The sequence below is a fragment of the Prionailurus viverrinus genome, chromosome C1 (genome assembly GCF_022837055.1).
Source record: "Prionailurus viverrinus isolate Anna chromosome C1, UM_Priviv_1.0, whole genome shotgun sequence".
Taxonomy (NCBI): Eukaryota; Metazoa; Chordata; class Mammalia; order Carnivora; family Felidae; genus Prionailurus; species Prionailurus viverrinus.
The window spans coordinates 106249733-106265108 of NC_062568.1; the positions used below are offsets into that span (position 1 = coordinate 106249733).

The following is a 15376-nucleotide window of genomic DNA, read 5'->3' on the forward strand; positions in this document are numbered from 1 at the left end:
AAAGTATAAAACTACTATTGTGGACAATGATGAGTCATCCAAGAAATGTGAATGATAAAATTTGAATTTTAGAAAGATAAATTATCCTATGCAATTTTAAAGGAGGAATAAGAGGCAAGAGAAGAATTTACTCAACTATAATAATCAAGGAAGATGTACATATCTTTTTACCAAAATCTCACTACATTTTTTAGTCTTCACAAATTTTTTTTAAATCTATGGTTTTTGCCTATACAAAACAAGATTCTAATGGACTGCCCTTGAGATCTACTTTAAATAATGTATTCAATGAGCTGCATAACATTTTACTATGCAAAAATTATCCCAGAAGAATGATCAAAAGGGGCAAATTAGTGATTTTATTTTATTTTGAGAAAAACAGAAAGAGTGAGCAGAGGAGGGGCAGACAGAGTGGGGGAGAGAGAATCCCAAGCAGGCTCTGTGCTGTCAAGGGCTCTATCTGTGGGTTTGAACTCAAGAACTATGAGATCATGACCTGAGCTGAAACCAAGAGCCAGATGCTCAACCAACCGAGCCACCCAGGAGCTCCCAAATTGGTGATTTTAAATTCCCTTCAATACTCATGCTGAAGAATGACTCATCACTTACTGAAAAGCAACATCACTCAAAAAAGCAAAAATCAGGGGTGCCTGCTGGTTCAGCAGGTAGAACATGTGACTCTTGATCTCAAGGTTGTGAATTCAAGCCCCACATTAGGTGTAGAGATTACTTCAAGTAAAATCTTTATTTAAAAAAAAAAAAAGCAAAATACCAGGGCACCTGGGTGGCTCAGTTGGTTAAGCGACCGACTTCAGCTCAGGTCATGATCTCATGCTCCATGAGCTCGAGCCCCACGTCGGGCTCTGTGCTGACAGCTCAGAGCCTGGAGCCTTCTTCAGATTCTGTGTCTCCCTCTCTCTGCCCCTCCCCCACTCATTCTCTCTCTCTCTCTCTCTCTCTCTCTCTCTCTCTCTCTCTCTCAAAACAAACATTAAAAATTAAAAAAAAAAAGCAAAATCCATAATACATGTGTTGATGTGAGAGAAACAACTATACTCAGACACTAATGGGGTACATACTTTGACCAAGCAATCCCATGTCCATGAATTCACCCCTACATAGGCAGAGCACTTTTTGCAATAACAAAGACTGGAAACCACCTATGTCTGTTAAACAGAGGACTAGTCAAAGTAAACTATGAAATATACATGCAGTGCATATTACGAAAACTACCATGAAGGAGGTAATTCTATTTAGGATCTCCAAGATAAACTGTTAAGTGAAAAAAGGGGAAGTACAAACCAACATATAGAATGTTACTGTGTGTGTGAAAAGCAATAGAAAAAGGAACACATACACATCTATAGTGCATAAATTTGCTACATATACCTCACATTACTTTGGAAGATTTCACAACAAACTGATAAAGATAGCTACTGCATAGAAGAAAGAAGATAGTTGCAAGAAGACAGATCACTGCACATCCTCTTGTACTTTTCAGTTTCTTAACACATGTATATAGCACATAAATGAATGAATAAATACACAAAAATGAAATAACTTATGAAAGTAATGCTACCAACTGTAGTGTTAGTGTTATGAACATGGCCAGACACAAAACTGGAAATGTCTACTCTGGGCACAAAAGCGACATAAAAAATATAACTGGAAATGAGCATTGGGGTAGAAAATGTAGGTGAAGGGGGCCTGGGTGGCTCGGGTGGCTCGGGTGGCTCAGGTGGCTCAGTTGGTTGAGCGTCCAACTCTTGATTTTGACTCAGGTCATGATCTCACAGTTCATGAGTTTGAGCCCCCCCACATCAGGCTCTGCACTGGGGGTGTGGAAGCCTGCTTGGGATTCTGTCTCCCTCCTGCCCTCCCTCTCTCTCTGTGCCTCCCCAGCTCTCTCTCTCAAAATAAATAAACTTAAAAAGAGAGAGAAAATGTGGATGAAAAAGACTCTTATTAATAATACCAACTACAATTTGAGTATATGAAACATAGGGAGGCACAGGGCTACATTTGGGATGTGAGGGTGGGTGGCTGTGTATGTTTCTGTGTGTATAAAATCTACTAAGAAATATTTTCCCAAATGCAGATTTAAAGACTGAAAATCATCACATTACTAAAATAAAAATACACCAAAGTCCTCACCAGTAACCAATTCTGAACAAAGCTATTTGTGACAACTTAAGGACCACAAACAATGTGACCACTTAAATCCTGATGGAAGATTTTCCTATTTTAGACTCTTTTAGGTATGTAACTTGTCATTTTAGCTCTCTCCCAAAGACAATGAACCAAACAGCCCTTCCAAGTTATACTATGAAATGCTCTGGGTTTTTTGTAAAGGTGGAATGAAGAACACTAAACTGGTATTCAGGTGACCTGAATTCTGCCACCGTGTGCCTACAAACAAATTTAATCTCTTCAATCCTGTTTCTTTATCTTCAAATTAAAAAGTCTAGATTTGATGACCTTCAAAAGTAAAACAATTCTATAATTTCAAGATTACACAGGGAGCAGGTAAGAATTTTCCTAAATTTCGTTCAGCTCATTTTTAATCTAGCTTAACAACTGAAGGTAAAAGCACTTAACAGAATACCCAAAATCATTCCCAAAGCAACAATCCCTAAAGACATGGTCCTGAATATTTCAAATTTGTCAACAGCAAGATAAACTGACATGCTCAAGGCTTTGAATGTTTCTTGATTTTGGACAAGTTCTCGGTTTCTAGTTCTTACCCATATTGGCCTAAAAGCCTAACAAGTTCCTCAGTATTTGGCATTTACGGTGTCTTTAATTACCCTATGACACACACTATCTCAATTTGTATTTCCCTCCAACCCAGTCTGGACCTCAAAAATATAGTGGTTATTAAGGACACAGTAAACTGAGAGTTAATCAAATATTAAAAGTGAAATTAGGGGCACCTGGGTGGCTCAGAGTGTTGAGCGTCCAACTCTTGATTTTGGCTCAGGTTATGATCTCATGATTTTTGAGTTTAAGCCCTGTGTTGGGCTCACGCTGCCAGTGCAGAGCCTGCTCAGAATTCTCTCTCCTCTCTCGCTGCCCCTTCTCCCGCTCGCATGTGCACACACACACTATCTCTCTTTCCGAATAAACTTAAAAAAATTTTTTTATAATAAAAATGAAGTTAAAAAAATTTCACTAATGGAGCACCTGGCTGGCTCAGTCAGTAGAGCATGAAACTCAATCTCAGGGTTGAGTTTGAGCCCCATGTTGGGGGTAGAGATTACTTAAAAATAAAAGCTTTAAGAAAATAAAAATAATAAATAAATAAATTTCACCAATGAAATATATATCCTTCCTTACCCTTTACAAAATAAAGGTTAAGTACAGTTATGTAAAACTGCTTTTATTAGAGCCAAAACTGAAGCTTATAGATTTCTAACCACAAAGTAAAGCCCTACAAGTTTCTAACCAAAAAGTCAAAGTCCTACTCATATTTACCCTATGGACAACACACATTCTTGGTGGGGTAAATCAAATGCTTGACCAATTGCTAACTGCATCAAATACAGCAAATATATAATATATTCATGACTATGAGACAAAGCCTTCTTAAGATATAATACCAAAAGCACAATCAACAGAAGAAAAAATAAATTGGACATCATCAAAATTACTTTTGTGCTTCAATAATACCATCAAGAAAGTGAAAAGACAATCCATAAAATGAGAGAAAATTTCTGCAAATCATGTATCTGACAATGGACTTGCAGCATTTACAATATATTCAGTAATAATAAAAAACAAATAACCTATTATTTTAAATGGGCAAAGTATCTGAAAAGAGACTTCTCTAAGATATATAAATGGCCAATAAGCACATGAAAAGATGTTCACCATTATTAGTCATTAGGAAAATGCAAATCAAAGCCATGAGATAACACTGCACATCCATTAGGGTAGCTATGATCTAAAAGAAGGCAAATAACACATGGTGGTGAGGATAAGGAGAAATTCTAACCCTCATATACTGCTGATAAGAATATGAAATAGTACAGTCTTTTGAGAAAACAGATTTGGAATCTCCTTAAATCCCAAATACAGAATTACCATAACAACCAGCAATTCCATTCCTAGGTATAATGCCAAGAGAACCGAAAGCATTATGTCTACACAAAAACTTGTATGCTATTATTCATGACTATTATTCATAACATTATTCACTATTTTTCGTAATAACTTGAAAGTGATAACAACCCAAACATTTTACTTACTAGATTACTGGTTAGTCAGATGGAAGAGACATACAGGGCAAGGTATGTGGGAAAAGGGTTAGAGCATCCACATCCACTGACCCACCAAGCTACCCAAATCTCTACACAATCACCAAATTGGAAGCTTTCTGAACCTCATCCTTTTGGCCTTTTATGGAGGCTTCTTTACCTAGGCATGGTTCACTAAATCACTGGCCACTGGCAACTAATCCTACCTCCAACCTCTCTCTCTGAGGTTGAGAAGGTGAGACTGAAAATCCAACCATCTAATCACTTCGTTGGTTTCCCTGGCAACCAGCCCCTATCCCACAGCTTTCCAAAAGTCAGCTCCTTAACATAAATACAGTGTGGTTCAAAGAGGTTTGTTTTGAATGTCAAGACACACATCACTCTAATCACTTAGGAAATTCCAAGAGTTTTAGGAGCTCTGTGCTAAAAACTGGACAAAGATCAAATATGTATTTCTTATTATAAATCACATTATCATGGGGTGGGTGTGGGGCAAGGGGGAAGCTCTGAATTGATATGGAATGATTTCTTGAATATATTGTTAGGTGGAAAAAGAACAAGGATCACACACAGAAATGGGAAACATCAAACTTTCCAACTTTTGCACAGCAAAGAACACAATTAAGAGAGAAAAGGCAACCTACAGAATGGGAGAAAATACCCACAAATCACATGCCTGATAAGGGGTTAGTATCCAGAAGAGGTAAAGAACTCCTACAACTCAACAACAACAAAAAATCAAATAATACAATTAAAATTGGGGCAAAGGATTTGAATAGACATTTCTCCAAAGCTGATATACAAATTGCCAACAAGCATATGAAAAGATGCTCAACATCACTAATCATGAGAGAAATGCAAATTAAAACCACAATGAAATATCACCTCACACCTAACAGAATGGCTACTATCAAAGAAACAGAAAATAAGTGTTGATGGGGATGTGGAGAAATTGGAACTCTTTTGTACTATTAGCAGGAATATAAAATATAAAATGGTATGATCGCTATGGAAAACGGGATGGAAGTTGCTCAAAAAATGAAAAATAGGGGCGCCTGGGTGGCTCAGTCAGTTAAGCATCTGACTTCAGCTCAGGTCATGATCTCACAGTTCATGGGTCTGAGCCCCGCGTTGGGCTCTGCAATGACAGCTCAGAGCCTGGAGCCTGTTTCCGATTCTGTGTCTATCTCTGCCCCTCTCCAGCTCATGCCCTCTCTGTCTCTCAAAAATAAATAAACGTTTTAAAAAAAAAATTTTAATGAAAAATAGACTACCATATGATCCAGCAATCCCACTTCTGGGTATATATTCATAAGAATTGAGGGGCGCCTGGGTGGCTCAGTCGGTTAAGCAGCTGACTTCGGCTCAGGTCATGATTTCGCGGTCCATGAGTTCGAGCCCCGCGTCGGGCTCTGTGCTGACGGCTCAGAGCCTAGAGCCTGTTTCAGATTCTGTGTCTCCCTCTCTCTTACCCTCCCCCGTTCATGCTCTGTCTCTCTCTGTCTCAAAAATAAACGTTAAAACAAAAAAAAATTTAAAAAGAATTGAAAACAGGATCATGAAGAGATATTTGGACACCTCCATGCTCACAGCAGCACTATTCACAATAACCAGAAAGTCAATGAGCCATGGATGAATGGATAAATATAATGTGGTATACACATACAATGGAATATTGTTAAGCTGTAAAAAAGGAAGGAAATCTTGCCACATTCTACAACATGGATGAGCCTTGTAGACATTATGGTTAAGTTGAATAAGCCAGCCACAAAAATAATGCATGATTTCAACCATATGAGGTATCTAAAATAGTCAAACTCCTAGAAACACAAAGTAGAATAGCCACAGGCTGGAGGAGGGGGAAATGGGGAGTTGTTCCATGAGTACAGAGTTCCAGTTTTATAAGATGAAGAAAGTTTTCAGATCTGTGGCACAACAATGTGAATATACTTAACGCTACTAAACTGTACGCTTAAAAATGGTTAAGATGGTAAATTTTTTCATCACAATTATAAAAAGGTCACAAGTTTTTACAGAAAAGAAAAATAAGAATACACACATACATACATTGGGTGAGTGAGAATTGTAGTGGAGAGCCTAGAGACAGAACCAAGACTGAAGTAATTCTTTCAGTATAGTCTTAAATTGTAAACCATGTACATATTTGATATATTACAAAATTAAATCGATTGGGTGCTGGGTGGCTCAGTCGGTTAAGCATCCAACTTCAGCTCAGGTCATGATCTCACAGTTCGTGAGTTCGAGCCCCACAGCAGGCTCTCTATCAGCACAGAGCCTGCTTCAGATCATCTGTCCCCCTCTCTCTCTGCCCCTCCTCCCCTGCTAAATCTCTCCCTCCCTCTCTCTCTCTCAAAAGTAAACAAACATTAAAAACAAAAACAAAAAACAAGAGGGGCTCTGGGTGGCTCAATCGGTTAAGCATCCAATTTCATCTCAGGTCATGATCTCACAGTTGGTGAGTTCCAGCCCCACATCAGGCTCTGTGCTGACAGAGCCTGGAGCCTGCTTCAGAGCCTCTATCTCCCTCTCTCTCTGCCCCTCCCCTGCTCTTGTTCTCTCGCTCGCTTTCTCACTTGTTCTGTCTCAAAAATAAAAACATCAAAAAAAAAAAAAAAGAGAGAAAAAACAATATAGGGGTGCCTGGCTGGCTCAGTCAGTGGAGCATGTGACTCTTGATCTCGGGGTTGTAAGCTCGGGCCCCACATGGGGGGTAGAGATTACTTAAAAATAAAATCTTTAAATGGGGTGCCTGGGTGACTCAGTCGGTTAAGCGGCCGACTTCGGCTCAGGTCATGATCTCACAGTCCGTGAGTTCGAGCCCCGCGTCGGGCTCTGTGCTACCAGCTCAGAGCCTGGAGCCTGCTTCAGATTCTGTGTCTCCTTCTCTCTCTGACCCTCCCTCGTTCATGCTCTGTCTCTCTCTGTCTCAGAAATAAATAAACATTAAAAAAAATTTTTTTTAATTAAAAAAAATAAAATCTTTAAAGGGGTGCCTGGGTGACTCAGTTAAACATCCAACTTTAGCTCATGTCATGATCTCACAGTTCCTGAGTTCTAGCCCAGCATCTGGCTCTGTGCTGTCAGTGCAGAGCCTGCTTAGGATTCTCTCTCTTCCTCTCTCTCTCTCTGACCCTCCCCTGCTCATTGTCTCTTTCCCTCCCTCTCTCTCTCTCTCTCTCTCCCTCCAAATAAATAAATTTTAGAAATTTTAAAAATCTATAAAAAATAAAAATTAAAAAAATAATCAATGCCAAAGACTTAATGCTAATTGCCTCAGGCACAATAATGGTATCGTGTTTTTAGTACTGCCTTAGATGGAGTCAGGCTTGAAATAAAAATGCTTAAAGTGTAGAAGAATGACACTATTTTTAAAAGATGCATCCTGGGGCATCTGGATGGCTCAGTTAGTGAAGCATCCAACTCTTGATCTCAGCTCAGGTAATGATCTCATGGTTCATGAGTTCAAGTCCCATGTCAGGTTCTGCACTGACAGTGCTGAGCCTGCTTGGGATTCTCTCTCTCCCTCTCCCTCTACCCCTCCCTCTCTCTGCTCTGCAATCCCCCCCTCCCCATGCACATGCATGCTCTCTCTCTCTCTCTCTCTCAAAATAAATAAACTTTAAAAAAAAAAAAAAAAGAGGCATCCTGAGGTGTTTAGGGGACAAATAGCATGGCATATGCAATTTAATTTCAATTGGTTGTTGAGAGGGAACGTAGATAGCTAAAGCAAAATGGTTAAGTGTTAGTAACAGGTAAATCTAAATGGAAGGTAATAGATATTCATTCTTTCTACTTTTCTGGATGTTTGCAATTTCTCATAACATAAAAAGAAAGTTACCAGAATATCCCACATCCAAAAAAGGAAAAATGGCTCTTAAAAGTATCTTCCTAAGTGGGACAGTGAATAGAGCAGGAGCCTATAACAAACTCAGCCTCAAGCACAATTTTACATTTATCATCCCACCCAAGGACCTACTCAAAATGGGTAAGGCATAGTGCCAGGTACTAAAGGACACAAAGTAACAGAAGGCAGTCACACAGACCCTAGGCTAACTGGAGAGAGGAATTATAAATAAATAAAAAGGAGAGCCTGGGTAGCTGATTGGGGTTAAGTGTCAGGCTTCAGTTCAGGTCATGATTTCACGGTTCATGGGTTCGAGCCCCACGTCAGGCTCTGTGCTTACAGCTCAGAGCCTGCAGCCTGCTTTGGATTCTGTGTCTCTCTAGCTCTGTGCCCCTCCCCCACTCACACTCTGTCTCTGTCTCTCTCAAAAACAAATAAACATTTAAAATGTTTTTAATAAATAAATACATGAAAAGTTTCTGAAGACCTTATTAATGGGATGAGATTTAGCTGGATTTTGAGGAATGGACAGGTTATGAATAGTCTAGAGGAGGAAGACAGGCAAAAAGTTAAAGCCAAGGAGTAGAAATAAACCAGATCTGTGTGAAATGAATCCCAGTAGAATCATGAGAATAGTTTTTGTGGAAAATTCACTCACTTCTATAAAACAATTTTTAGAATGCCATGGTTTTATGAATACAAAAATGTAAGGCAATGAAGGATCTGCCTTCAAAGATCTCACAAAGTAGTGGAGAAGATACACAATCAAAATACATTAAACAGAGATATGTACCAAATGCTTTAATAACACAGGGAAAGGAATAGTTTACAAGAGAATGAGACTGTCAAGTCTTTAATAAAGATATCTGAGTTAATCTTTAAGAACTGAAAAGTGGAAGGGAGGCAAAATAGGTAAAGGGGAAAAAGTACAAACTTCCAGTTATAAAATAAGTCATGGGGATGTAATGTACAACATGGCGACTATATTTAATAATACTATAGTGCATATACGTAGATCCTAAAAGTTATCACAAGAAAAAAAATGTGTAACTTTCTTTGGTGACAGATGTTAACTAGACTTATTGAGGTGGTCATTTTGCAATAGATATAAATACTAAATCATTATGTTGTACACCTGAAACTAATATCGTGTTACATGTCAATTATACCTCAAAAAAAATAAATAAATAAAAACACCCTACAAATGACTTAGCCAACTAAATTCAAGTAACAGAAAGAAAAATGCCAAAATTTATTGAATGCTTACTACATTATCATTTTCTTTCACCTTTGAGATAACTATTATAATAATTAACACTTTCATATGTAAGGAAACTGATGTTCAGAGTTTCATTACCTGACCCAATATTTCAAAAAAAGCTAGTTAGGGGCGCCTGGGTGGCGCAGTCAGTTGAGCGTCTGACTTCAGCCAGGTCACAATCTTGCGGTCCGTGAGTTCGAGCCCCGCGTCAGGCTCTGGGCTGATGGCTCAGAGCCTGGAGCCTGTTTCCGATTCTGTGTCTCCCTCTCTCTCTGCCCCTCCCCCGTTCATGTTCTGTCTCTCTCTGTCCCAAAAATAAATAAACGTTGAAAAAAAAAAATTTTTTTAATAAATAAATAAATAAAAAATTAAAAAAAGCTAGTTAGTGGTAAGCCTGGCATTCAAACCTAGGTCTTTCTGATGCCGGAAGTCAAGCCCTTTCCAACACTACCCAGCTCTGAGAATTTATAAGCATTCAAATTATGAATATACGGTACAATACAAACATTAAGAAGTCAGTCAATTTTCACGAGAAAATACTACATAAAACAATCAAGGACCAGAAATAGAGAAGTGTAATTTGGGGAATATTTTCCAACATACTTAAGAGCTTCCATGTCTAGGACTAATGTCAATCCTTCACAATGGGGACACAAATGTTACCAGCCACAGTGTGTGTTCAAGGAGGAAAGTTTTTAAACTATGTCACTGTCAAAGACAAAAGATAAAATATCTTGAAGCATTAAAACTATGGTCAGGAGACCTACTTGTCACAACACATTACACAGCAACAGAGAAACTTTCACCATTCGACAAAAAAAAAAAAAAGAAGAGAAGAAAAGAAAAGAAAAGAAAGAAGAAAAGGAAAGAAAAACAGATATAACCTCTCTTACAAGTAAAAATTTCAACACAAAATCTTGGAATGTTCTGGAATCTTAAAAGAACAAATCTGCAGTGTTTAAGCAAGTTGTAAGTTTATGGTATTTAATTAAACATTCTTTGATAATAAAGATTTCTAATCTGCAGACTACAAATAATACCACTTTATCTAAAAACAGTACTAAGACCCCTAATTTTTTGCTAAGCAACTTCAAAAGGATTACATATATATTCATAAGTGAGACTTTCACTAATATTTCTGTCAATATATCTGTTGTAGTTTGGGTTTTTTTTTTTAATTTTTATTTTTTAATAAAAAGCCCAACACTGGGTTTGAACTCACGACCCTGAGATCAAGAATCAGATGCTTAACCGACACACAAGCAACAGATTTGTTGTAGTTTTAAAGCTTTGCTATAACCTTACTTTCCTACTCTGAAATATGAAAGAGTTTGGAATTTGGCAATAAATAACAAGTTTTTCCCAAAGCAATGTGAAATATGGACTTATTACTTAGCAAAGAGAACTGAAAAAATACATTAAGTGGTTAGCAAAAGTATAATTAAAGCCTTAGATCAAGACAAATTTGTGATGGCAAAATCTGACCTTTAGTACTTTTCACCAAAGTATGTAAGTTAAGCCATCAACATCATAGATAAGAATTTATTTGTAACTACATCATGGTGATGTAAGGTCAACTTTCTATCAATATTCTTACCACGAGTACAAAAAGAGAAAACTTTTCCCTAAAGTTCAATGAAACGGGCTAAAGAGTAACTGCAAGCCTCTGCCAAAAAAAAAAAAAAAATCGTTCCAGTTATTTTATCTTCCAAGCAAGGAGACCAATTAAAAACTGCAAAAGTATCTATGGCGATTAAAGATGGGTGTCAAATGCAATTAAGATTAGGAAAAGAAAAAGCCACCATGAGAACAATTAACATGTTTCCTTTTAACTAACAGTCTCTAAAAGTTTTGTTTTAAATAGATCTACCATTGCATCACGTTCACAGGCAAAAATACTGCATACACTCTATCTCCAGAGTGTACTTAGAAGTCAACTCAGTGCTCCCAAAAGGTATTTCTTTTAACACCGGCTTTTTTTGTTCATACTCTAATGTCTTCCAAAGTTCCTAAACAGTTAAGATAATGTCATCTGTGCAGAAATTACTTAAAAACATTCTTGACAAGTTTTCTACAAATAACAAGTACTTTTCTGATCTGATTTAAACAGATCCAATTACGGAATTCCCTGTCGACCCACCTTCCTCTTACAACGGAAGGGTCACTAACCACAAGGGTTACAAGAGAGTATTAGTATTTCTTTAAAAGAAAAAAAAAAAAAAGCTAAAATCCTAAATACGTAGTTGTCAGGAAGCAACTTAAAACCGGAGATAAAGAGGGAGTTACTGTAAGGCACACTTGCAACTAGCATGATCGAAAGCAAGCAAAATAGGAATGTAACTATTCCAAAGGAGAAGGGTTTTTGCCCGTCAAGCTGTGGACCTATTACAAACACCAATTTCAAGACACGATAATATCGAGGCTAAACCTGCTGCTGTTTCACAGGCTTCCCATTAACTTCCCGCGACCCTTGAACCAAAAGCCGCACTCCATTCAACTCTCGGCTCAGCCCCTTCCACTCCCGCCCCAAATCTACGTTTAACGCGCTTCCCTTCTCCAAACTTCACGTCTTATCCGTGGCCTACCCTACCTACGTCTTCTCGTCGCCAGTCAGGGGCCTTACTTCCACCATGCCCTCCTTTTCTGGTCTACCTCAAGCCTCCAGCTCCCTCCCCTGAAAGTCGACCCAGCCTCAAAGGGCCCTCCCGACGACGATGCTCCCAGTTCTCCCAACCTGTCCCCAGGCGCCCCTCTAGGCCCCCAAAGCACGCAACGGCCGAGCTTGAAAATGGCGGAAAGTGCCATCGTCTGCAGCAAGCGAGCAGTCCCGTGCCGCCGCCGCACTCACCCTCCGGCGCTGAGCAAAGCTCCTAATGAATGGCGAGCGAAGAGTTCGTCTCCACCGCCGGGAAGGTCTCTCGCATCTAGCCTCTTCCCTCCTCCCCTCTCAATCCCTCTCCTCCAAAGGAGCAGCCGCCATCTTCCCCTACGAGCCACCGAGCGCACGCCCTGGCGTCACCACGCACCGTCGGACGTTACTACGTCACTCGCGCCTGGGGCGCCTAGCTCGGTCGGCCTCCATCTGCGCAGGTGCGTAGGTGAGGGGTGGGACCTGGCCGAATCCCCTTGCGGCTTGCCTGAGGGCTTCCTTTGTTCCCGCTGAGCGGAAGTCAGCGCTGCCAACGGAGGCGCGGCGAAGGTGTTAAGCCGTGCTGACTTTCTTCGCGCTGTGAGCTAAACTTAATGCCCTCAAGAACACCCAGTTTTTCAGGGTTTGAATAAGAAATTTGTTAGGGGGCGGAGTGGCAGTTCCAGCGTGGGGCCTAGAGTGAAACTGTGGGCAAGGCACTTGGCCATGCTAAGTCTATTTATCCGTGAAATTGGAGTTCCTGCCTGCTAGTATTTTGAGCATTTAAATGAAAGCACTTAGCTTAGTCAAGCGTGCAGCTGGAGTTTATATCACCCCAGTGCAAGTCGGGCCTCTTAGTGTGACTCCCTTCCTGAGAGTCAGACCAAGTTATAAAAGCTGAACCATGTGGTACGACCACTTTGAAAAACATTTAACAGTGTCTGTTGGAGCTAAGTTTATACTCACTCGGCGTGCGACCCAGCAATTGGAATGAGGGCATACATCTAATAGAGGCTTGTACAGAAGTGTGCATAGCAGCTTTGATCAGAATAATCGATCCATCCAATGTCCATCAGTGCTGCTGCATGTAAATGAACCGTAGTGTGGTTATAGAGTGAACTACATGAAATAAGTACTGATAAACACAACTTGGATGAATGTCACAGATGCCGTTAAATCAGGGGCAAAAGAGGACGGGGATGATTCCATTTATATGAGGTTCACAATACAAATTCCAAACAAATGGTCTTCTAACTTTTGGGAAATAATACGACAATGTGAATAAAAAATTTTTTAAATATTGGGCAACTGGCTGGCTCAGTTGTTAAAGCATACAATTCAATCTCAGGGTCGTGAGTTAGAGCCCCATACTGGACAGAGACATTACTTAAAAAAATAAAGGGGCATCTGGGTGGCTCAGTTAAGCATCCAACTCTTGATTTTGGCTCAGGTCATGATTTCATGGTTCATTAGTTCAAGCTCCACATCAGGCTCCATGCTGACAATGTGGATCTCTGGCTTGGGATTCTCTCTCTCTCCCTCTTTCTCTCTTTCTCTCTCCCCCTCCCTCCCTCCTTCAAAGTAAGTAAATAAATAAAAATAAATAAATATGGGGCACCTGGGTGGCTCAGTCAGTTAGGCATCCAGCTTCAGCTCAGGTCATGATCTCGCAGTTTGTGAGTTTGAGCCTCATATCAGGCTCTGTGCTGACAGCTCAGAGCCTGGAGCCTGCTTCAGATTCTGTGTCTGCCTCTCTCTCTGCCCCTCCTTTGCTCGCTCTCTCTCTCAAAAATAAATAAACATTTAAAAATTTTAATAAATAAATAACAAGGTTTCAAAATGAAAGACTTTTATAGGCAGATGGGATTGGGAACAAGGAAATTAGACAAAAAAGTGGATTAGTTATGGCAAAGTCACTTTGCTTTAGAGGATGGCAAAGGTCTATCAGGCAAATTACCTAACTAGTGCTGATAGATGATTCCTGAATGACTGCTTGAAGATCCCACTTCTGGGGGTGAACCAAAACTATACTTACATCTTGTTTTGCTGATGTGGGGCTAAATTTAAGTGACTCCATTTTATGGTGGTCTTGTTTTTTAACACTAGGATATATGAGGGTGTATATCCCCTTAGAGGATATGGTAGAGGTGGAAATGAGAGGAGCAGGGATGATGGCTGGTGTGAAGGAACTCATAATTCAGTCAATAAACCACTATTTAAGCCATAAACAGTACTGCCCTGCATTTCCTCTAACTTCCAAGCACAGAATGAACCAGATCTCAAAGAGTTCCTTGCAGTACAAGAGACAGACAATTCCAGTTCCATGTCGTTAGTGTAGGATAGGATAGCAGGAACACTGAAGGACAGTCCAGTCAGGATGGAATGCAGGATTCTCAGAAGCTGAAGTTGGATAATGGAGTCAGGAGAGTGACCTTAAGGCATCCACCCTTAAGTAGAATTCTAAAGGTAGAAAAGAAAAATGACAAGAAAATGGTCTGTTCCTAGATATTACAGCTCCAAGTGGTAGGGAAGGCATTCAAGCATATTAAAGTATCCTGATCCTTGAAGAGTCTTAAGATGCGCTGCATTAGAGGATCAATCTAATCATAAGTAAAAGCTATTCATACCTCTAATCTTGTGAGTCATGCCAGGAAAATGGTTTTGTTTTAATATTTTTTTTTAATTTTTTTTTCAACGTTTTTTATTTATTTTTGGGACAGAGAGAGACAGAGCATGAACGGGGGAGGGGCAGAGAGAGAGGGAGACACAGAATCGGAAACAGGCTCCAGGCTCTGAGCCATCAGCCCAGAGCCCGACGCAGGGCTCGAACTCACGGACCGCGAGATCGTGACCTGGCTGAAGTCGGACGCTTAACCGACTGCGCCACCCAGGCGCCCCTTAATATTTTATTTTTAAGCAATTTCTACATCCAACATGTGGCCCAAACTTACAACCCTGAGATCAAGAGTCGCACATTCTACCAACTGAGCCAGCTAGGTGCCCTAGGAAATTTGTTATTGTTTTTAAGTTTATTTATTTATTTATTTATTTTGAGAGAGAGAGTGCAAGCAGAGTCACAGCAGAGAGACACAGAGAATCCCAAGCAGGCTCCACACCATCAGTGCAAAGCCCAATGCAGGGCTTGAACTCACAAACCATGAGATTATGACCTGAGCTGAAAGATCAATGATGCTCAACCAACTGAGCCAGCCAGGTGCCCATGTTTTTTAAATTGACTAGGAGATAACACCACAAGTATACAAACAGTTATATTCTATAGAATTCTATACAAGTGATCTATCTCCAAGAAAAGTTATTAAAGAATAGAGGCATCAAGGTGCATGGCTGGCTCAGTCCATAAAACA

At 39.8% G+C, this 15376-nt stretch overlaps 1 protein-coding gene across 6 annotated transcripts in view; it reads right to left on the reverse strand.

Moving 5' to 3' along the window:
• Positions 1–12395, reverse strand: part of WDR33 (WD repeat domain 33) — a 107910-nt gene extending 95515 nt beyond the window's left edge. For 3 of the 6 annotated variants that reach the window (XM_047871690.1, XM_047871689.1, XM_047871692.1), the window contains exon 1: positions 12231–12395. The gene's annotated coding sequence lies outside the window, so the exon portion shown is untranslated. The remainder of the gene's footprint in view (positions 1–12230) is intronic. The other 3 variants (XM_047871688.1, XM_047871687.1, XM_047871693.1) reach the window with 1 other exon arrangement.
• Positions 12396–15376: the final 2981 nt, after the last annotated feature.